This window comes from Myodes glareolus, chromosome 6 (assembly GCF_982192425.1).
Source record: "Myodes glareolus chromosome 6, mMyoGla1.1, whole genome shotgun sequence".
Taxonomy (NCBI): Eukaryota; Metazoa; Chordata; class Mammalia; order Rodentia; family Cricetidae; genus Myodes; species Myodes glareolus.
In genome coordinates this window covers 77040579-77062948 of record NC_142031.1, presented here as the reverse complement: position 1 = coordinate 77062948, position 22370 = coordinate 77040579, and the positions used below count along the sequence as shown (strand labels likewise).

General features: G+C 35.8%; 1 protein-coding gene and 1 long non-coding RNA gene across 3 annotated transcripts in view; both read right to left on the bottom strand.

Moving 5' to 3' along the window:
• LOC148121858 (uncharacterized) overlaps window positions 1-22370 on the bottom strand; it is an 893578-nt gene that overhangs the window by 850038 nt on the left and 21170 nt on the right. The window lies entirely within an intron of this gene.
• On the bottom strand, window positions 6732-18629 carry LOC148121860 (uncharacterized). 2 transcript variants are annotated; one of them, XR_015737996.1, is made up of 4 exons: window positions 18582-18629; window positions 12012-12109; window positions 11265-11341; window positions 6732-6850 (listed from the first exon to the last, which is right to left on the bottom strand). It is a non-coding gene; the product is annotated as an uncharacterized LOC148121860 (long non-coding RNA). The 2 variants fall into 2 exon arrangements; XR_015737997.1 differs by lacking the exon at window positions 6732-6850 and adding an exon at window positions 10663-10852.

Genomic DNA, 22370 nt, shown 5'->3' with positions numbered 1-22370 from the left:
AATGAGCCAGAGGTCTTGAACCAGGGGATAGGTTCTGTTAGGTTTTTTAATAGTAAGTGTGGGGTGTTAAAGGGAGAAGAGGTGGGGCAAAGTAGCTTTTTTTCTTAGAAGGTCAGAGATAATAGGCTTAAGTCCCCTAAGGCTTTGAAGAGAGTGGTAATGTACTTAGTAGGGTCTTATAATTAGATAATGATGGGGAATTGGTGTTTAGCAACAGAAGGTTTTGGGTGTACCAGACTTGGGAATCCACCTGAGAGGCTGGTAGAGGGAAAGGCACATTGGAGCTGGGAGGTTAGAAGGCTAGAAGGAGGAGGAGAGGAGCTGTTGGCAAGTCTGACATAAGATGAATGGAAAAACCAAAGGAAATGGAAGCTCTTACTTTTTCTAAAAATTGTAGGGCCCTGTCCCCCCTTACTCCCTGGGGTGCATCTGGAGGACTGTTTTGGCTAGCCAACTAAGTTTCCTGCTAGTTTCTGTTATCTCTGCTATAGCCTGGTGATTCAGCCTAGGGCTTTGCTTTATTTTTGGTATGGCAATTTCCCACCTGCCCGGGAAAGTTCCTACAGGTGCCAGTTTCTCTCTCCTCTTGGCCCCCTGCCTGGGAAGATACCCTCACAGCGCCAGTTCCCCTCGGCCCCCTGGCTGGGAGGAAGTTCCCTTACTAGGGCTAAGGTATATTAGCCTTATATTCTGCTAAATAAAATGGCATTCGACTATTTCTTGACGAATGACCCAGGTCTCTTGTGTGTTGTGTCTTTTGCTCACTCCCCAGGCCTTTGCCCCAAGCTCGTGGCCTGTACGGAAGGCGTGCGAACTGTACCGGGAGAGGGTGATGCAGAACCGGTTGGTAACAAAAAATCTTTTCCCATAAGAGGTTCTGGGCAGGTCAGCATGACTGAAAATAAATGAGTGAGTTAAATACCCCTAAAAACACAGTAAAGTCATGGGGTCTGCTGAGGTAGATAAGCCTGTCCTCCTACCCCAACAATTGGGAAACTGGAAGGAAAGGTCAGTACTGAGTATGTGGTTCTGGTGTCCAAGAGAAAGGAGATGGGCCACCCTGATACCGTGATGTTTACCCATGGCTCCCTGTTACAGATGATGGCTGTGGTCAGGTCAAAGGAGCTGGGCAACCTCACTCATCCATGACCAGACCTAGAAGGTCAACTTGGAAATTATCTGGGTTTGATGCTTCCATGCCACGATGTGCATGAGGACAATCGACTGTCTAACATCCTTCCTAATGACATCTTGGACAAAGTCGTGTGGGACAAGAATGAGGATTCGGGCATGCTCAGGCCCAGTGACAAGTACTACAACATTTGAAACATAGGCTTGACAGTTCTCAAGCCCCAGGGAGCAAGGGGGTTGCACAGAGAGCACAGATCGGGTGGTCTGTTACCTTGACCAGTCTGAGGTCCATGGCTAGCACATGACAGTAATAATTCTGGGCTTTGTCATTCCTTTCATGGTACACCTTAAAAGCAAACTCTAAGACTTCTGCCTATGGGATCAAGGGATCTTTCTCCAAATTTCTAAGTTTAGCCTTAATGTCAGGGTAGCACTGAGAAAAAAAAATAAGTCATGAGTAACTGTCTGTCTTCCATGGTTTCTGGATCTATGTTAGTGTATTATAACAGGGCTTCTGCATCCCAAAATGCAGAAGGATTTTCCTTCGTATCTTGAATGGCCTCTAAAAGTTTATTATAGTTTACTGGCTTCTAGGCAGCCTTACAGAGACCTGCGAGAAGGTAAGTCAAAAATCGATCCCTAGCTAAAATTCCACCTAGAGTGTTATAATCCCAGTGTGGTTCCTGCTTCAGGACTGCCTCTGCCCCCAGTGAGTGTGTTGCATGTGCTTGGTGAACCTCGCCTGTATGTAGTCTGGCTTGCTCCCAAACTTATCTGTGCTCTTCAGGAATTAGGTTATTAGATTGGATCATATAGATATCATGAAATGTGAGATTATAAGATTGGGATTTATAACTTAGACAGTAAAAGGCTTGAATATAGGGAAACTCCTTTCATTTTCCTTGTACTAGCAGGAATTAGAAAGCTCCCTTACAATATTGGGATCAAAGTTGCCATTATGCAGTCACTTTCAATGATTATCTAAATTATAATGACGCCATTTTTTGAACAAAGATGGACAAATGTGGGAATCTGTAAGTAGGGAATTAAGGCCTGTGGTTTTTGTACCTCTAAAAGATATCCTATAGAAGCGGGGGCCCTGGATTCATGGTCTTGGATGGCTTGCTAGCCATAGCTGAAACCATGAAAACCCCTGAAAATGGCAACACCACAAGGCTCATTAGTGTGATGTCTTCCCCCTATAGGTGGAGTGTGACAGCAGCAAACAACACAGGGCTTGTAGATCAGCATCCTCTATCTACAGGTGGGGAGTTAAGCCTGACTGGCTCCATTCCAGGTGACTGAGAAGCCAGAGAGGCTAGAGACCAAGTGGTCTCTCATAGCGAGGACCACTGACGAGTGGCCCAAAAGAAAAGAAAAAGAAAAAATAGAGAAAGAAAAATTCAAGGAACTCTGAGCCCCTAGTCACAATCGGACTGACCGTGGGTTGTCCTAACACAATTTTAGCTAAGAGAAGCAATTCAGAGATGAATGTCAGTGAAGGGCTCAATTGTAGCAGGTTTTTCTGTTCCCCTCCCCTCATTTCTATAAACACTAGAAGATTTATGGGAGCTCAAAGGTCAATTCCTCTCATTCTGAGAAACAATTAAGCTGACCAGAATGGGGAAACTCACCAATTGAAGCTGGTGGTGTGATTTGAGGTCACACTCAGGCAGATGGAACATGTGATTGTTGTGGAAAAAATACCGGGTTCTGGATCTTGACCCTGGGAGAGGGGCTTGGGACAAGAGAGCCATCTGAGTCCTGGCACCAATGAAATTAGTCGCAAGTGAGAAGGAAATGTGGAAACACAACAAACACTCTTAGGAGTTTATTGGGGGGTATACAGGCCTGGTGAAGGTCAGTGCTCAGAAAGAGAGGGGAAGAGAGAGGGGGAAGGAGGGAGAGAGAGAGAGAGAGAGAGAGAGAGAGAGAGAGAGAGAGAGAGAGAGAGAGAGAGAATGTATCCAGATTGCTTTTGATAATATGGTTATCTGTACTGTGTTAATGATGCCAGTCTATGAGCAAAAGAGATCTTCCTATTTTCTTATATACTCTTCAATTTTTTTGTTCAAAGATAAAATTAATACTTCAATTGATTAGTTAGACTTACCAAAAGGTTCTCTATATTATTTGAAGCTATTATAAAAGGTGTTGCTTCCCTATTTTGTTTCTCACTCTGTTCTTTGCATGTAAGAGATCTACTAATTTTTGTGAGATAATTTTGTATCCAGTTGCTTTGCTTAAAAGTATTTTTTTGGCTATAGTAATTTAGTGTTAGAATTTTTAGGGTAATTTATATATACTACAATATTATCTGCAAATGAAGCTACTTAGACTTATATCTTTTCATTTTATATACATTTGATTTTCTTCAGTTTTATTATTGCTCTTATTAAGACTTCAGTACTAGGTTGAATAAAAATTGAGAGAGTAGTCAACCTTATCTGGTTCCTGATTTTAGTGGATTGCTTTTGTTTTCATAGAATTTGATGTTAGCTATGTTCTCTTGGTCAACTGCCTTTATTATGTCTAGGTATGGCCCTTTTGTCACTGTACCCTCTAGGACTTTCAGTATGGGGGGGCACTTGATTTTGTTAAAGATATTTCTGTATCTAAAGAAATGATCATGTGGTTTTGCCTTTTAGTTTGTTAATATAAATAGTACATTTATGGATTTTTTATTTTGAACCTTTTTGCAGTTCTAGTGAAGACAACTTGATGACGGTGAATTTTTTTGATATGTTATTTGATTTACAAGTATTTTTGTGAGTGATATTGTATCTGTGTTCATAAAACTGGTGACTATTACTCTTCTTTTGTTGGATCTTTATGTGGGTTGGGTATAAGGGTAAATGCATCCTCATAAAATCAGCTGGACAAATTTTTTTTTTCTGTTTCCATTTTGTGAACTAATTTGAGCATTATTGGCTTTAACCATTCTTTAAAAGTCTAGCAGAATTCTGCATCTGAACTGTTGCACTGGCTTTTCCTGTTTTGGGGGGTTTTAATGATTTCTATTTCACTAGAGGTTATAGGCCTTTATAAATTGCTTAACTTATCTTAATTTAACTTTGGTAATTGGAACCTATCGAGAAAATTATCCATTTCTTTTAAATATCTCAATTTGTTTCTTTTTTATGTTTTTAAAAATACGTCCTTAGGATTCTTTTCATCTCCTGAGTGTCTTCTGGAAAGTTGCTCTTCTCATTTAGGGTTAATTCTCATAATTTGGTTAATTTGTATGTTCTCTCTGCAATTTTTAGTTAATTTGAATAAAAGTTTGTTTATTTTATTCAATTTTTCAAAGAAACAAATCTTTGCTCTTTGATTGTTTTTATTATTTTCTTTGTTTCTGTCATATTTATTTCAGCCTCAAGTTTGATTTTTGTTCTTGCTGTCTATTCCATTTGGGTGTATTTCTTAGTTAGATTTTAGGTCTTTCAGCTGTGCTGGTAAGTTACTAGTATGGGCTCTCCATTTTTTTTCTTTGTTTATTTTTATATACATACATTTTGCTATGAAATTGCCTTTTAGAACCACTTTCATTGTGTCCTATAAGTTTTAGTATGCTGGATATTCAGTTTCATTCCATTCTAGGAGATCATTGATTTTTTTTTTTATCTTCATTTCTGTCTTGACTAGTTTTATTTACTAGAGAGATATTCAGTTTACATAAGTTTGTAACATTCAGGGTTTTTTTTTCTGTTGCTGATATCCAACTTTAATCCATGGTTATCTGAATGGATGCAGGGAGTGATTTCATTTTTTTATCTTTTGAAAATTGTTTTGTAATCAAGCATGTGGTCAATTTAGGAGGAAATTTCATGTGGTGGAGAAAAGATATTTTCTGTTTGATTGAAATATTCTGTAAAAGTCTGCAAGTCCATTATGTTTATAACATCTGCTAGTTCCAGTATTGTACATTTGTTTAGTGTCTGTCTGGATGATCTGTTTATTGTTGTCGTTCAAAGTATAGTCACACTGCTGTACAACTAGTTTCTAGAACTTTCTCATCTTGCAAAATTGAGCTCTAGGCCCCTCAGTAATGCCTAGGCTCCTAGAAGTCCTGCTTTTCTACCCCTGATAATTTCTGTGTTTGCTGAACTAGAGATTAAGTCCACTGAGCTAAATTCCAATCTCACATTGCGTTTTAAACCGTAAAAGTGTCTTTGCTTTTATTTTGTTTTATTTTCTTCAAGTCTAGATGTACTCATATTTGGTCCATTTTTCATTTGATGATTGTGTTGTGGTCTTTTCTTTGTTTTCTGATTTGTTTTGAATAGAAATCTAATTTGTTAGATATGGAAATATCCTAAACCAGCTTGATTCTTAGGGACATTTGTGTGAAATATCTTTTAACAACTCTTTATCACAAGATAATCTCTACACTTGGTGCTAAGGTGTACTCCTTGGATGGAGTACAGGCATAGATTTTGTTTTTACTTGCATTCTATTAATCTGTTTTGTTTTAAAATGGAAATTACTGTGGGAGCTTCTTCAGCCAATTGGGTATGATCTCTTAAAGACTGAAGGGGCTCCCACAGCAGGGAATTGAGACCATTGATATTGAGAAATGTCAATACCAATGGTTGTTGTTCCCTGTTACCTTGGTGGTGGTGCTAGTAGTGATGGTGATGATATGCGTGTGTATGTTTCCACTCTTTTCTCTGCTGGACTGAGATTATTTGTTTTCCATATTTTTGTGGGTGTAATTATCATCTTTAGGTTGGGGTTTTCCTTCTAGTTCCTTCTGTTAAACTGGATTTGTGGATAAATGTTGTTTAAATTTGGCTTTACCATAGAATTTGTTGTTTTCTCCAGCTATGATGATTAAAGGTTTGGATGGGTGTAGTAGTACAGACTGGCATCTATGGTCTCTTTTGATTTGTTTCACATATGACCAAGTCCTTTTCCAATTTAGTGTATCCATTGTTTGGTTTTGTTTTATTTTTGTTTTGATTTATTGTTGTTTGTGGTGTTTGGTTTAGTTTATTTGTTGGTTTTGGTGGGTGTCTTTTCCTTGGTTCTGTTTTCTTTCTGGATTTTGTGAGACTGTGATGACTGTATTTTGACTGTTAGAAAATTATCTCTGAATCTGTGGCTACCTGGGGTCCCAGGTAAAATGAGTTTCTGAGAATTGTGAGCTGAAACTTAGGGGTTAGGCTATGATTCTAAAGTGCCCTATGGGAAGCAGGAGAAGAGCAGAAATATTCCAACTGGATCTGCTTATTTAGTCTCCTTGAAATAAACATATATAGCGATGAAAGATCACTGAGAAGGTTGGAGATTGCACTAGGAATGGACTGAAAGACAAAATCAGGATCACAGAAAACAGAATTGGGGAGGGAATCTCTATAGGCAGTTTACCTTCTTCTCTGACAGGAGTGGCCTTTGGTTTAGCAGGGGTACCTGCTGTATTTGTTGCCTGGGATAAAGCAACAAGTGGGAGGAGATATTTTAGGAGGGTAAGATCTGGTTGATTTATAAGAATTTTGCTCAGGGATTAGGAAAGGCTACTTTGGGTGTTCTGTTGTAGAACTGGGTTTGAGACTATACAAGAGAGGGAGAGATAAATATCTACAGTCAACCTACCTGGTTCTCTGGCAGGAGTCAAAAATGATACTTCCATTATTTAATGAAGATCAAATTATTTTAAGTAGAAAAGCAACATGTAGGTAGTCAAATTTTCCTTTTTATGTTCACAGCATTCTTCATCCTGAACACCATTAAATAACACAATTAGTAATAGGAAAGTGTTCAGACTACATATTCTTATATTGTACAAATAATGTATATGCCATAAATGTGTTCTGGAAAAGAAATTCCAATACTCAGGTTTGAATTTAGACAAACTCCTCAGTAAATTGATTTTTAAAATGATATGTAAAATGATCTGATGAATAGAATTCCACAACTGTAATTTGTTTATATTAGATACAACAAACTCATCAAATTAGGCATATATTTTGTTGTAAAACTTAACCTTTAAAGGCTGAGCCATCTATCTCTAAAACCCTTATCAGAACAGAAAGCATTATATAGCAATAACTGTAGTTACAGACACTGTATGCCACCCTGTGTGTGCTGGGATTCAAATCCAGACCATCTTGAAGCACGCAAGTGCTTTCCAGCCTGTAGAATTTATGAGACATTTTGAGGTCAAAGGTCATTAGCACCAATGTTCTGAGGTTGCAATAATTATTGTCCATGAATATTTTCATTCACCCCACCCCCACTCCCAAGCTCCCAAGTTTTGCTGGAGATCTTGTCTGCTTCAAATTTCCAGGGGGATCTATCTATGTCTTCTATGGATTCACACTATTACGTAGCTTCTCTAAGATCATGAACTATAGGCTCAATGTCCTTTGTTTATAGCTAGAATCCACTAATGAGTACATACTGCAATCATATTTTTGGGTCTGGGTTATCTAACTCAGGATAGTGTTTTCTATTTCAGTACATTTGTATGCAAAATTCTAGATGTCATTGTTTATTACTACTGAGTAGTACTCTAATGTGTAGATGTGTCACACTTTCTTTATCCATTCTACCACTGAGGGGCACCTAGGTTGATTCAAAGTTCTGACTATTACAAATACTGCTGCTATGAACATAGTTGAACAAATGCTTTTGTAGTATGATTGGGCATCTCTTGGGTATATTCCCAAGAGTGGTATTGCTGGATCCTGAGGTAGGTTGACTCACAATTTTCTGAGAAACCACCACACTGATATCCAAACTGGTTGCTGAAGTTTGTATTCCCATCAGCAAAGAATGAATTTTCCTCTTACTCTGCATCCTCTCCAGAATAATCTATCATTGGTGTTTTTTATTTTAGCCATTCTGACAGGTGTAAAATGGCATCTCAAAGTTGTTTTGATTTGCATTTCCCTGATAGCTAAGGAATTTGAACATATCCTTAAGCATCTTTTGGCCATTTGAAATTCTCTTGAAAATTCTCTGTTTAGTTCAGTACCCCATTTTTTTTTTAGTAAATTTTATTAAATTATAAAAGTAGTACCCCATTTTTTTAATTGGGTTATTTAGAATTTTTGGGTTTAGTTTGTTGAGTTTTTTATATATTTTGGAGATCAGTTTGTTGTCTAACGTGGAGTTGGTGAATATATTCTCCCATCCAGTAGGTTGCCTTTTTGTCTTAATGACAGTGTCCTTTGCTTTACAGAAGCTTCTCAGTTTCAGGAGGTCCCATGTGTTCATTGATGTTCTTGTTGTCTGTACTACTGGGGTTATACATAGGAAGTGGTCTCCTGTGCCCATGTATTGCAGGCTACTTCCCACTTTTTCTTCTATCAGGTCCAATGTGGTCAAATTTATATTGAGGCCTTTAATCCATTAGGACTTGAGTTTTGTGCATGGTGATAGATATGAATCTATTTTCAGTTTTCTACAGGTTTACATTCAGTTATGCCAGCACCATTTGTTAAAGATGCTTTCTTTCTTTCTTCCATTGTATAATTTTAGCTTCTTTGTTAAAAATCAGCTGTTCATAGGTTTGTGGATTAATATCTGGGTTTTCAATTTTATTCCATTGGTCAACGTCTCTGTTTTTATGCCAATACCAAACTGTTTTCATTACTGTGGCTCTGTGATGAAGTTTGATGTCAGGGATGTTAATGCTTCTGGAAGTTCCTTTATTGTATAGGATTGTTTCAGCTATCCTGGGTGTTTTGTTTTTCTATATAAAATTGATTATTGTTCTCTCAAAGTCTGTGAAGAATTTTGATGGAATTTTGATGGGGATTGCATTGAATCTATAGATTGCCATTGGTAGTATTGCCAATTTTACTATGTTGATTTTACCAATCCAAGGGCATGGGAGATCTTTCCATTTTCTGGTATCCTCCTCAATTTCTTTCTTCAATAACTTGAAGTTCTAATCAAATAGATCTTTCACTTTCTTGGTTAGTTTTACTCCAAAATATTTTATGCCATCTGTGGCTATTGTGAAAGGTGATTTCCCTCTCTGCTTCTTTATCCTTTGTGTATAGGAGGGCTACTTATTTTTTGAGTTGATCTTATATCCTGCCATATCACTGAACGTATTTTCAGCTATTGGAATTCTCTGGTAGAGTTTTTGGGGTCACATATGTACACTATCATATCATCTGCAAATAATGAAAGTCTTACTTCTTCCTGTCCCATTCAAATCCCTTTTATCTCCTTCTGTTGTCTTATTTCTACTGTCAGAACTTCAAGCACTATGTTGAATAAATATGAAGAGAGTGGACAGCCTTGTTTAGTTCCTGATTTTGGTGGAATCACTTTGAGTTTCTCTCCATTTAATTTGATGTTAACTGTCGGCTTGCTGTATATTGCTTTTATTATATTTAGATATAATCTTTGTATCCATTATCTCTTTAAGACCTTTATTATAAAGGGGGGTTGAATTTTGTCAAATGATTTTTCAGCCTCTGATGAAATGATCATATGTTCTTTCTTTCAGTTTATTTATATGATGGATTACATTAATAGATTTTCATATGTTGCTAAACACTTTTCATATTTTGCAATTGACAATGTTATGGTCTGACTTCAAATTAGAGAAAAACAGAGAAAATACCAGCAAGAGGCAATAATCTGAACAATTAACTCAGAATGTGTTAGGTTTTTAAAAATTTTATTATTTTCTTTTATATATGAATGTTTTTCTGCATGTATGAATATGTATCACTGGTGTACCTGGTGCCAAACGGGTTCAGAGAAGGGTATTAGATACCCTAAAATGATGTTACAGATAAATAAACCACATACATATGTCTGTACCTCTTATAAGAGGACTGTCAACAGGGGTAAAGTAAATGGATCTCACTGATAATAGTGTGCACATTGAAAAGAATGGATTCCTGCTAACATTTGGGGCATTATCATCTAATGCCTGAAGAGGAAACTACAAAACAGAAATGGCAGAGTTGACTCAAAGATCATAGAGTCATATCTAATTGGACAGCCTGCAGGGATTGATTATCTCTTTCTACCAGTGTTTCCTGATATCTTTACGTGCTGAGCCACCTCTGAGCCCCATAAGCTGCATATCTTCCATAAGACTAACTGAGGTCAAAAGTTGTGGTCTTAAACGAAAAATATTCCATGTAAAGCCTTGGATGTTTTCCTTAATTTTCTTTCAATATTTGCTTTCCAGGGGACAGATTACAAAATGGGTTAATAATGAAAAGAGAACAGACTGCTATTGAAAAGCAAAATATATGTGACTGAGCAGATAAGGAACATTGGAAAGAAACACAAATAACTACAATGAGCTGAAGATGAGAAATTTTTGAGATCAAAATAAGATGTGAAGTTAACATCTTAGAAAAAAAGATACACCAAGCATGAATTTTTCATCACTTTGTAAGCTGAAGTATAGATTTGTAGCAAATGCAGTGTGTTTTAGCAAGTTTAGTATCTTTCAAATGTATGAATACAGAAAGATTTCATTTATTTTGTGGGAGAATGATAAACTTACATAAAATTGCTCCATAAACAATTAAATTACAAACAAGTCTAAAACATTCCACCTTCACAAGCAGTGGTGTTAAGAGCCATTCTTACACCACACTTATCTTCAGACACTTTTCCACTGAAGGTTATTTGCCCTCTAAGGTGTTGCAAGCATCATTTGGATGTTACCTTCATGTGCCTCACTTTGTATCCTCAAACTTTTCTTTATTGGGTATTCAATTACAATTCACCACAGAAACTGCCAAAAAGATTCATAATAAAAGGTTAATCTGGGACCTTTATGTAGGAAACTCTCTTTCTTCTACCTTACTTTATTGTTATTAGCTATGGTAGACTAGGCATGCTATAATGCTACTTTCCCACTCTATTTAGGTGAGATTGCTTTTAATCCTGTTCTTTGACATTCTCTCTTCTGTCTCTTTGCTTTTGCTTAGTATTCTTTGGGAGACTCCATATTTTTTTTTTACTTTTCATTGAACTTGGCATATCTGCTGTATAACTATATATTCACCAGAGATCTAATTTTTTTTCTGAATGCAATTTTAATGTCTGCACCAAAACATACTCTTATTTCATAGCTGAACATTCTCCTCTCAAATGATAATAATTTTCTCCAAGTCTATCTATTACTCTGTGAAATTTCACCTTACCATTCTTGGTGACTTTGTCTGTCTTCAAACTAGAGATGTTTCTCAATGCTTTACGCTTCTTGATTGACAGCTGATATCTAAAATTGGGGATTGAAAAGTTACCTGGAAGCTCCAAGCTGATTCTGAGGGTAGACAACTATGGTATTGTTGAGGGGTAATTCAAAATTTATGTGAGAAAAGTATCACTGTAAATACCTTGAACTCCTTTTTCTTGGGCTTATTGGTCCCACACCATAGGAATAAAAGAAAAATTTGCCTAGGACACATGATATGCATCGTTACATGATAATTTTATGCAATTACATTTTTCATGATTAAAAAAATTTTCTCCAAAAGATCCACCTTTCCTGAAAGCCTTGTTTGTAAATGGGGATAAAATCAATTCCACTGCATCTCTTAGAAAACTAAGCTCCCTGAAAATGAGAAAATAATACCAGGACACCTTTAGTTTATTTACAGGATTATGAGCAGAAGATAAATCTTCGTCCCAGGGAAGCATACACTATTAGTTATAACAATGAAGAGACTTATCAAACAATTCACACCAAGGAAAGAAAGCCCAATATTGAGTAACATGGTAACCAGGGAGGAGGACATTGCTTCAAATAAAATATACTTAGTTATCTTTATAGTCAGGAAGCATTCTGAAAGAGTTCTTGCAATAGTCTTCTGTGCCTCCATTTCACCAAAAGTGTAGTGAAGGGTATGTTGCTGTGAGTTGCACCAACAGAAGGGACCATGACTCACCTGTTCCAGGCTGCTGATATAACAAGGCTTCCTTTCCTCTTATAGTCATAGTCTTCTCAACTAAACTTCAGATTTTTCAAAATTTCAATAGAGTTTCTCTGGAGGATTAACATAGGAAAGAAAAATAAATAATGAAATAAATGGAAGCCAAGATCCATGCTTGAGGAAAAGGTAGATCTATTTTATGTGACCTTGACTTTTCACACACTTGTTTTCTCTGGTACAACTACAGTGTTCTGTGTAGGACAGCCAAGAATATTACAAATGACAGCTAAAAACAAGCATGATTCAAGAGTAAGGTATTTTATTTAACACTATAGTTTTATGTGACTAGTGCAATTTTTATTGTAATGTTATAAATAAGGATGTAAAGTAAAACAAGTACCTTCTCTAAAGAAGCATGGCTTAATGGCAAAGGGTATCCTGATTCCTCCAATATCTGGTTTACCCTACATCCTCTTACATAGCTATAAACCAAAGTCTACATTTGGGAACAGGGCTTACAATTTCACCCTTCAGTAAAGAAACAGGTTTTTTCACTTCATCTTTGGTTTTAATGAAATTTCCTGCCTTATCAGTACTTGGTATTCCTTTTGTTAGTTACCTTGTTCACAAACTTTAGGTTTTACCTGTTGAAGAACATGTACCTCTAAGGCTTCAGGAAAAGAACAGAGAATTTATGTGCTGTTGGGAAAGGAAGGACAACTTGAACTGAAAGTTTGCATAAGCACACTTTGATCATTGTTGTCCTTTCTAGCTGAGCTTAGGGACTTGGCTTTTAAGATCTCACACTTGTGTCTGCTCAGCACACACAGGGCTTCCAAATGTAGTGTTCATCACTGTCATTTTAGGGTACAGAATTTTATACAGTATTTTAAAATAAATGAAGATATCCTACAGATCCTTTAATTTAAAGTCCTTCATTTTTTATTGCTTGACATTTCATTTATCTACTTGGGAATTTAAGTTTTCATTGTTCTTTAGTTGTTTTATGCTGCTTTTCTTTTGTTGTTATTGTTTGTTTTGTTTCCTTAACCATTCTAATGGGTATGAGTAGAAAGAATAAGTGAATTTTAAATCAAACAACTTATGTCAAAATAGAACTTGTGAATGATTTCTTCATTCAAAACACATTTCCAAGGCAAAACACATTTCCAAGGCAAAAATTTAAGCGTTTTACATTCTCATACTAGAATTTGGAAGGAACAATTATTTGGTCAGAGGTCACCCGTGTACCAGGCAATTTGATTCCCTTCACTGGTTGTTAGTTTGTTCATTCAGAAAATATTTACATATCTAGCTCTATACATAGATTCAAATAAAGAGGTTTTCTTTCAGAGGCCACTTGACAATGCCTGTTGGTCATAATAGGAAGTGAGGGAGGACTACTGTCATCTAGTGGGTGTAGGTTTGATATGCTTCTGAACAGTCCACAGTCCACAGTAGACCCTACATCAAAGGATTCCCTAGGTATAATGTCAGTAGCATCAAGGTTGGTATGCTCTACAATAAACTCTTCTGATTATGGCACTAGTCTTAAATAAGAGAATAGATTTCTTCCATTGACACTGCTTCAACTCCTCTGATATTTGCTCTCAGATTCCTTTAATTTGTTGTGAAAAAGGATAGCTTAGGTTGCTCTGCTATTAGCCTGCTACTTTTTCTATAAGAGACTTTGGCCTGTGGAAAAGAAACTTAGTTTTATTTTTAATTTATTACAATGTGCAGAGTAGATGAGAACTTCATCTTTCTATATTTAGTGACCTTTGCAGCAGTTAAAATGAAAAGTCACAACCAGTAAGAAATGGTGGAAAAGTAACTGCAATAGGGACTCTTCTATTTGTCAACAGTTGAGGAAGTAGTTTGTTCCTCTAAACAAGCTCAATCTTCAGAGAATATGGATGCCTATACTATTTTTTGTGAATTAAAGAATTGATTTTATTGTGCCAAAACATTGAAATACATCCTAAAACTGAACGATACTAAAGTCATTCTGCTTCTGGAAGAATATCTTTTATGGCAAAGTTTATTTAGAAAAAAACATATCACTTTCTAGATTCATAAAATATTTATGTGTGAGGGAATTGCTATACCAGAGACCATATACTGAAAGAGAATTCAACGCCATAGAATTGTACACCTACTTTCAACTACGATAAATTCCATATCTCAGTTTGTAAAAAAACAATTGGTATCATTTTCAAGTAGAGTTTGAAGTCATGTTTCTGTATTATGCTTAGTTTTAATGTTGAAAAATAAAATTGTTTATTTTTTATGTATAAATTCTGATTATAAATTTCATTTCTGGTTAGGTGTTCCTTAACTGCTTCCCTAACATCCTTCCCTTCCCTTTTATCTGAGGTAATAAAGTCTAGGAACTCCTAGGTGTTTCATTTAATGACCTTGAGGTTCTGAGGCATCCTCAGAATATTCTCTCTTAGAGAAAGAGAGAATCCTGTCTCTATCCTCTCTCTCTCTCTCTCTCTCTCTCTCTCTCTCTCTCTCTCTCTCTCGTCAGTCTGAACTACAGAATGAGATTTTTTTTTTCAAAACTGAAATGAACAATTTTACAGTATAAATAAATAAACAAATGGGGAAGGGTATGTGTTCAATGCAAGGAACTCAGTTTCAAAAGATAATGCTTTTAGCTATAACTTTAATAGTAGAGACAGGAACTTGGAGCTTCTTGGTAGTACATCTATGTTACTCAGTGAATTCTAGCCAATGACTGAAAAAATGAGGCTTACAGCTTCTAAAGAATGAAACCTGAGGCTGTTTTCTGGCCTTAACACCTATAAACACACATGTAAATACACTCCACTGCAGTGCACCAACATGAACCTTCTCATCCTTATGGGCACAAGCAAAATAATAAAATGGCAAATGAAGAAACAGAAGCTAACTCCTGAGATACTACAATTTTACCCCTGTTTCCATATTTCTTCTGGATTTTGAAATTGATTCTTAATAGGTTGGCCAATTTTCATAATACTCTAGTAATTTTGAAAATAACATCATCTCTTTTTAAAAGATACCTCAGTTCAATAGTCCCCTGATGGTCTCATTCATATTTCATTCCATTTTCTAACATAATTATATAAATTATGTTTACTATCTTGTGTAAATTTTTATCATTCTTTTTTGAATATATTACTAGCATTATGAATCTATTGCCTATTAGAATATAGTAAGAAGTAGCCCATTTTCTCTACAGAGACTAGATATTAAAGACAAAGCAATTAATTATGATGTGAAGGCAATTATTTTCTCCAATACGAACTAAAGAGTTGTCAGGGCAAGCAGGAAATAAGAAAGCAGATTGGTAAATACTGTGATTCAGTTAGAAAAATATTAAATACTTAAACACTTAAGGATTTAACTAACTTTGTGAAAAATAAATGGATTTCTTAGGAGATTTTTTTATATCTCAGGTAATTCCTTTTGTAAAATCTTTCAATATTTTAGTGAACATGAACAATTTTCTAATACATACTTTTCATTCCACCAAGGCTCATTAAAACTTTAGATGAAAATGTCTTTTCAAGATTCATTTTCATTTAATTATTATTGTCTCTCTTCTTCCTTGAATGGTAAGATATCTTATTTTAACTTACTTGGATATCCCCTCTTTTTCATGTCCTGTCTAATGTTACAGCAATACCAATTAGCTTAAAAATCATCTTGCCTACAGGTTGACAACTGAACCAATGTTGAATCTGACTCATTATTCTGATAGAACACTTGTTTATTCTTTCTCTAAGTTTTGCTTAGCATTTTCATTACTGACTACTTCATTTAAAAGAGATTCTGGGGTAAGTACTTTGGTAATTCTGAGACAAGCCACTGAAAAGTTATGCAAGATTTCTCTTAAGATCCTGAACTGAAATTAATGTTTCTTGAGAGGAGAGATTCACAGTATATAAGAGGAAGGAAAAGTTTCCAGCATTGCTGAGTTGAGCTGATAACAAAATTTCCATACCCTGCCCAGAACCTAATAAGGAAGAAAATGGAAGAAAGAATGAATTAGCTTCACAGAAAGCAATAATGCAAAGCTCAGTGTACAGATGCTGGAGCAGACACCTAGGTTCAGATCGTGCACCTCCTCCTTAGTGAAATCTGTCACATCAAGCAGATGTCTCACTCATTACTTTGTTGCTGAACTGAAAAACAAGATAATAAAGGCATCAAATTTGGACGTTCTTCAGAGAACTAATAAAATTAATGTACACAAAGTACAAGAGTTCTTTGTTTGATCCTATTATTATATCACTTTTAGGGACCTAACTAAGAAAGTTCATTGCATGCAATGGTCAAAGTTCTGGATGATGCACTCTGAACTGAATAGGCATTGAAGTAACCACTCTGCAAGTGAATTCCAGTGTTGTTTGCTTCTTTCAAGAACTGCAGCACTTTCAGCAAACTGATATTCCATCTCCATCCATTTCAGTTACAAGCCCTAAATATCTAAACAGCTTCTTATGAACACATATGGCTGCAGCAACTTAATTTTTTTTTAAATACTGGTCTTGGGAAGGTTCCTTTGTTAATTTCTTTTCCCAGAAAACAAGTGTGACTAAAACAACACCAGATTTTAAAAGATCAGACTAAACTGATTGAAGCTCGAAACCTGTCATTAATTCCTAGTACCTAGGAGAGTTATTTATCATATTTCCTAACTATTCTAGAACCTTTTATAGTTTTGCTTTTGTAGGGGGGTAAAATGGTTTTACTGCACAAATGATCTTTCACTTAAGTACTCAGTAAGTTGCAATTGTTTTCACTTTATTTTATTGTGTTTTGTTTTGTTTTTTGTTATTGTTCTTTCTTATTGTGTAGAGTAATAAGAAAATAATATTAATACACATCTATCAAGATATTCCCATTTCAAGAATTTACTTTAAAATGGTGAAGGATTTTTCACTGATGAGATAGATGTTTTTTAGTGTCTTCTTTTATGTTATCATGAATTGAATATACCTCTATATTCATATATATTTTACAAGCTAAACAGCATATATGCAATATCCCACAAATGCCCCATGATACCATCCATTTAAGTAAGAACTATTGTGCCCATCTGCATATGAGTAGATGATATATATTATATAAAGTCACAGAAGTGGTCAGGAGCTGAAGATCTTATAGTCTTAAAGTGTCTTTCTTTTCAAGATAGAATTCTTTTTCAGAAATAGAAAATATAAACTATCCTTAAATTTTATGAATATTATCATGTCCTCATTTATGTACCAGTTTTACATCACAGACAAACATTCAATTTCATATGATCCTTCCCTCAGAGTTGTTGCATATACACACATATTTGAAGAATGGCATTTACCTACTCAGTCCAAATAGACCCACTTTTGAAAGATTTCATGAAGAGGGCAGTTATCAAGGCTAATGATATTATACCATGCCACACCTCAGTGTAAATGAGAGCAACTTAAGAGAAAGAAAAGATAAGGATAAATGTATTACTTGAGGTAGAATCAGGGGAGTTGAGTCATATGTCTTTTTATCTTTAGATTAAATAATGTGTGTTTATGTGTTAACTCTGACCAGTTTTGCAAGCCAAATGAGAAAGACTTTGAAGTACCTGCCCACAAAATGCGAACTATATTCTCTTAAAGTCCTACATTTCAGCAACTGATGTTTAATTTTTGCCTAGAAATGTCTAAAGACTTATGATTGCTGTGTTATCAAAGCAAGTGTATTTTTGTGATCACATCCAAATCTGTCATTTAGCACATTTCCTCCTGGCTGGTATAAACAACATGGAAGTCTGTAGAACTAGAGTCATCTAGAAATGAGCATACAAGTAGGTCTGTAGACAGGAGAAAAGGAACAATAATATGGACTTTGAGATGAATAACTGAAGATTAACAGCTGGAGAACTTGCAAATTCAAATTGGAAAGTATATGGTCTGTATCAAGATTACCACAGAAGAAAGGCTCCAATTAAGTAGGTTTCTATAGAACCGATAAAAATCCCAATAAAGGGAACCAGAATCTGGATTTTATAAACAGTTTCAAAGGGTAAATAAGATTATACTAGTGACTAAATTTTTAGCAAAAAATTTCTATAGGCCTACTGTAGTTTGGTATTAATTTTGAGAAGGAATCAACAATAATTCATTTTATGACTCAAGGATAATTATAAAAGGAATATAGAAGACAAAGAATTTATTTTCTTTTTTTCTACAAAGAATAGAGAGCACATTAAAAAATTGACATTCACTAACCTCAGGATTTTTTGACTGTAAGATGGACTGTCTCTGAGAGCAGCATACCTTTAGATCACTTTTCTTGTAATTATTGGTCTAACATTCAATAAAATTAATAAGCCTTTGAGATGCTTAGGCACTCATTCATTCTACCAGCATCCATATAATTATTGCTACATGACTTCTTTGATTTTGATTAATATCAAATCCTGAACATTTAGTTCTTGGATACAGTAAAATTGCTTATCATTTGAACTTTTCCCTTTGGGGTCCACCAGAAATAAAGATGAAAGCAGTACCCAGTGAGTAGAGACTTAAGGTAGACATAAAAGTATAAAATATATACCATGTCCATTGTCAGGTTCAAAGCCTGGGAGAAGCATGCCAATATTCCAAATTGTAAGATGAATAGAACTTTGATAAGAATCAGAATTGTGATGTAATGAATGGAAATTGAAAGGTTTTTTTGCTTAGGGTACTCTAAGGAAGCTGCTAGGTCAATTTATGATATCCAAAAGGGGCATAAGAGTAGACAGGAGGACCAATGGAACCAAATTGAAGACCCAGATATTAATCCACATACCTTCGAACACCTGATTTTTGACAACAAAGCAAAATATATGAAATGGGAAAAAGAAAACATATTTAACAAATAGTGATGGCATAACTAGATATCAACATGTAGAAGAATGAAAATAGACCCATATCTATCGACATGCACAAAACTCAAGTCCAAATGAATCAAAGACCTCAACATAAAGCCAAACACATTGAAACTTATAGAAGTCAAAGTGGGAAGTACACTTGAGTGCATTGGCAGAGGAGATGACTTCCTAAATATAACCCCAACAGCATAAACACTGAGAGAATTAATAAATGGGACCTTCTGAAACTGAAAAGCTTCTCTAAAGCAATGGAAATGTGGTAAACAAGACAAAATGACAGCCTGAAGAATGGGAAAAGATCTTCACTAACCCCACATCAGACAGAGGTCTGATCTCCAAATTATACAAAGAACTCAAGAAATTGGTCATCAAAAGAACAAATAATCAAAAAAAAAATGGAGTACAGACCTAAACAGAGAAATCTCAACAGAGGAATATAAAATGGCTGAAAGACACTTAAGGAAATGTTCAACATTCTTAGTCATCAGAGAAATGCAAATCAAAATAACTCTGAGATTCCATCTTATACCTATAAGAATGGTCAAGATCAAAAATACTGATGACAACTTATACTGGAGAGATTGTGAGGAAAAGGGAACACTTCTGCATTCCTGGTGGGAATGCAAACTGATACAGTCCCTTTGGATGTCAGTGTGGTGATTCTTCAGAAAATTAGGAAACAACCTTCCTTAAGACCCAGTAATACCACTTTGGGGTATATATTGATAGAATGTTGTATTGTGCCACAAGGACATATGCTCAACTATGTTCATAGCAGCATTGTTTGCCATAGTCAGAACCTGGAAATATCCTAAATGCCCCTTAACCAGAAAATGGATAAGGAAAATGTGGTACATTTACACAATGGAATACTACACAGCAAAACAAAAAATTAACAAAATCTTGAATTTTGCAGAAAAATGGATAGTGCTAGAAAACATCATTTTGAAAGAGGTAACCCGTACATACAAAGACAATTATCACATGTACTCACTCATAAGTGGTTTTTAAACATAAAGTGAAGAAAACCAGCCACAAATTGCAATCCCAGACAATCTAGACAACAATGAATACCCTAAGAGAAATATATATAGATTTAATCTACATTGGAAGTAGAAAAAATAAGATCTCTTGAGTAAATTGAGAGCATGGGGACCTTGTGGGAGGACTTAAGGGAAGGGGAGAGGCAGGTATTATGCCCAAATCCACAAAGTCCCTGCAAAAGTCAACAAGGAGACTGATTCCTGTATGTAAAGCAAAGAGCCTTTATTTTAATCAAGTTTGCAAACTCAGTCTCTCAGCATTTTCAACATAATGGAATAAATGGAGAGCCCCAAGCTCAATTAGAATAGGGTTTTAAAGTACTAAAGGTGGGGGTGAAGGGTTTCTGAGGTTTAGGACTCCTGATTGGCTGACATTTGTCTAGGGATGTCCTGGTGAGTATGTTTTGGCAGGTGTTCCTATCTACAGCTATTGGAATGCCAGGCATTTCCTTTGAATGGTCTGTTCTTGGATGGTGCAAGCTAATCTCAGTTTGTGGTACTTTCTGTGACCAGGTATTCCCTCAGGATAAATTACTGAGACTCAGGCCTCTTATTAAATTTATTGATGGCTGAATTCCACTCTGGCAGATGATAATGGTTGGAAGTAAAGAACTTTCTTTGGGTGACCTGCCCATACTTAGCCTATCATCATTGACCCTCATACAGGGAGGGGAGCAAAGAAATTGTAAAAATCAATAAAAATCAATAATAAAAAAAGATTGGGAAATTACTCCACTATAATAACCAAAATTAAATATGTCTTGGAATAGCATTAACCATGTATATACATTTAAACACTGAATGAAGGACAAAAGAAGATAAAAAGGAACTACCCTGATTGGAAAAAATTGTCATCCTACCTAAAGCAGTCTACAGATCTAAAGCAATACCAATCATGGAACTCACTATACAGATGAAGGAGATCTAAACTCACAGGGGAATGTTTGCAACTGTTCTGCTATGTAGTGTTGGCATTAAAGGCAACTCGTGTCACACACATGACCTTAAATGATTTTTGTAACAAGAGGATGATGGGAAAAGTCAACTGGAAAGCTTCATGCGGGTTGCAGTGCTGAAACTGAGCAGTGGGTGACCTTCCCTCCCTGCCTTTCTAAGTCTCTGGCTTGTCTTGGTCAAGGCTTGGAGAAGAATTAGCTTTGAAAAAGGCTGTGGAACTTATTTGGAGACTGCTTTGCTAGCCTACCTTCTGGAAGAGGTTTCTGTGTTGGGCATTCCTGCCGAGATAGAGCTGGTTTGATTATGGAGTGTTAGCAGCTAGCCTTAATGTGTCTTTTGTGATTGCTGCCATTCGTTTCTGGGTACCTTCTGTAGGAATCTGATCAGAGAGTTTTCTAAAGGCCCACAGCCTGTGCAAACTCGGTTGAGGAACAACCCGGAAAAATACAGGTATTCCTTATCTGAGAATCTGTGTTTTTGGCATTGCCCTTTTGGGGAGCTAAGATACAAGGTAGTGGGATATGGAAATTAATTTGCTAGGGTTTAAATTGGAGAACAACAAAGAAAACCTTTGCTAAGCAACAGAGAGTCAGTCCCATCAGGATTGTAAAAATGATTATTATTATGTCTATCCCTATTATCTACCTGTCCAATTTATTCTAAGCATTAATTACATACTTGCAAGTATAAATATATGCATCTGGAATTAGAAATTAAATGATTAACATATGCCACAGTTGCTGATTTCACAATAATGAAATGAACTGGGTATGAATGAGTTAGCTGCTAAAAGACATGACAATGATACCGCAACAAAACCAACAGAGCCAGTGCTTGAACTAACTTTATTTAAGAAAAGAAATATATAGCCAGATGAAATAGTGCAAATCTTGATGTCAGCTTGACACAGGCTACAGTTGTTTCCCTCAGACTAGTTTCTAGCCATCTTGTACTACTTTGTGTTGATTAATAACTGATATGAGAGGACTTAAGACACTGTGAGCAATACCACCCTTTGGGTGGTGGTCTTAGGTTCTGTAAGCAAACTGGACAAGCCATGGGACACAGCACAATAAATAGTGATGTTTCATGGCTTTTATTTCAGTTGCTTGAGTTGCTTTCCTGATTTCCCTTAACGATGTATTTTTCTCAGACAGTATAAGATTATATAAACTCTCTCCTTACCAAGTGCCTTGTAGTGACAGCATTTTATCAATAATAATAGAAACCCAACTAAGACACTTAATGAACTGATAAAACCATACTTTAGTCTACCATTTAACTGCAATCTGACACTAACTCTCCTGTTCAACAAAGCTGAACAAGTAGAACACACTCACATGCTCTCAGTTAAAGATCCATCTGATTTAGAAGCTCATCTACAATTATTTACAAATTTGATTTTTCATGGAGCTAAGGTTTATCTAATCCAGTCAAATTCTGAAAGTGAATGCCCCAAGAACAAATACT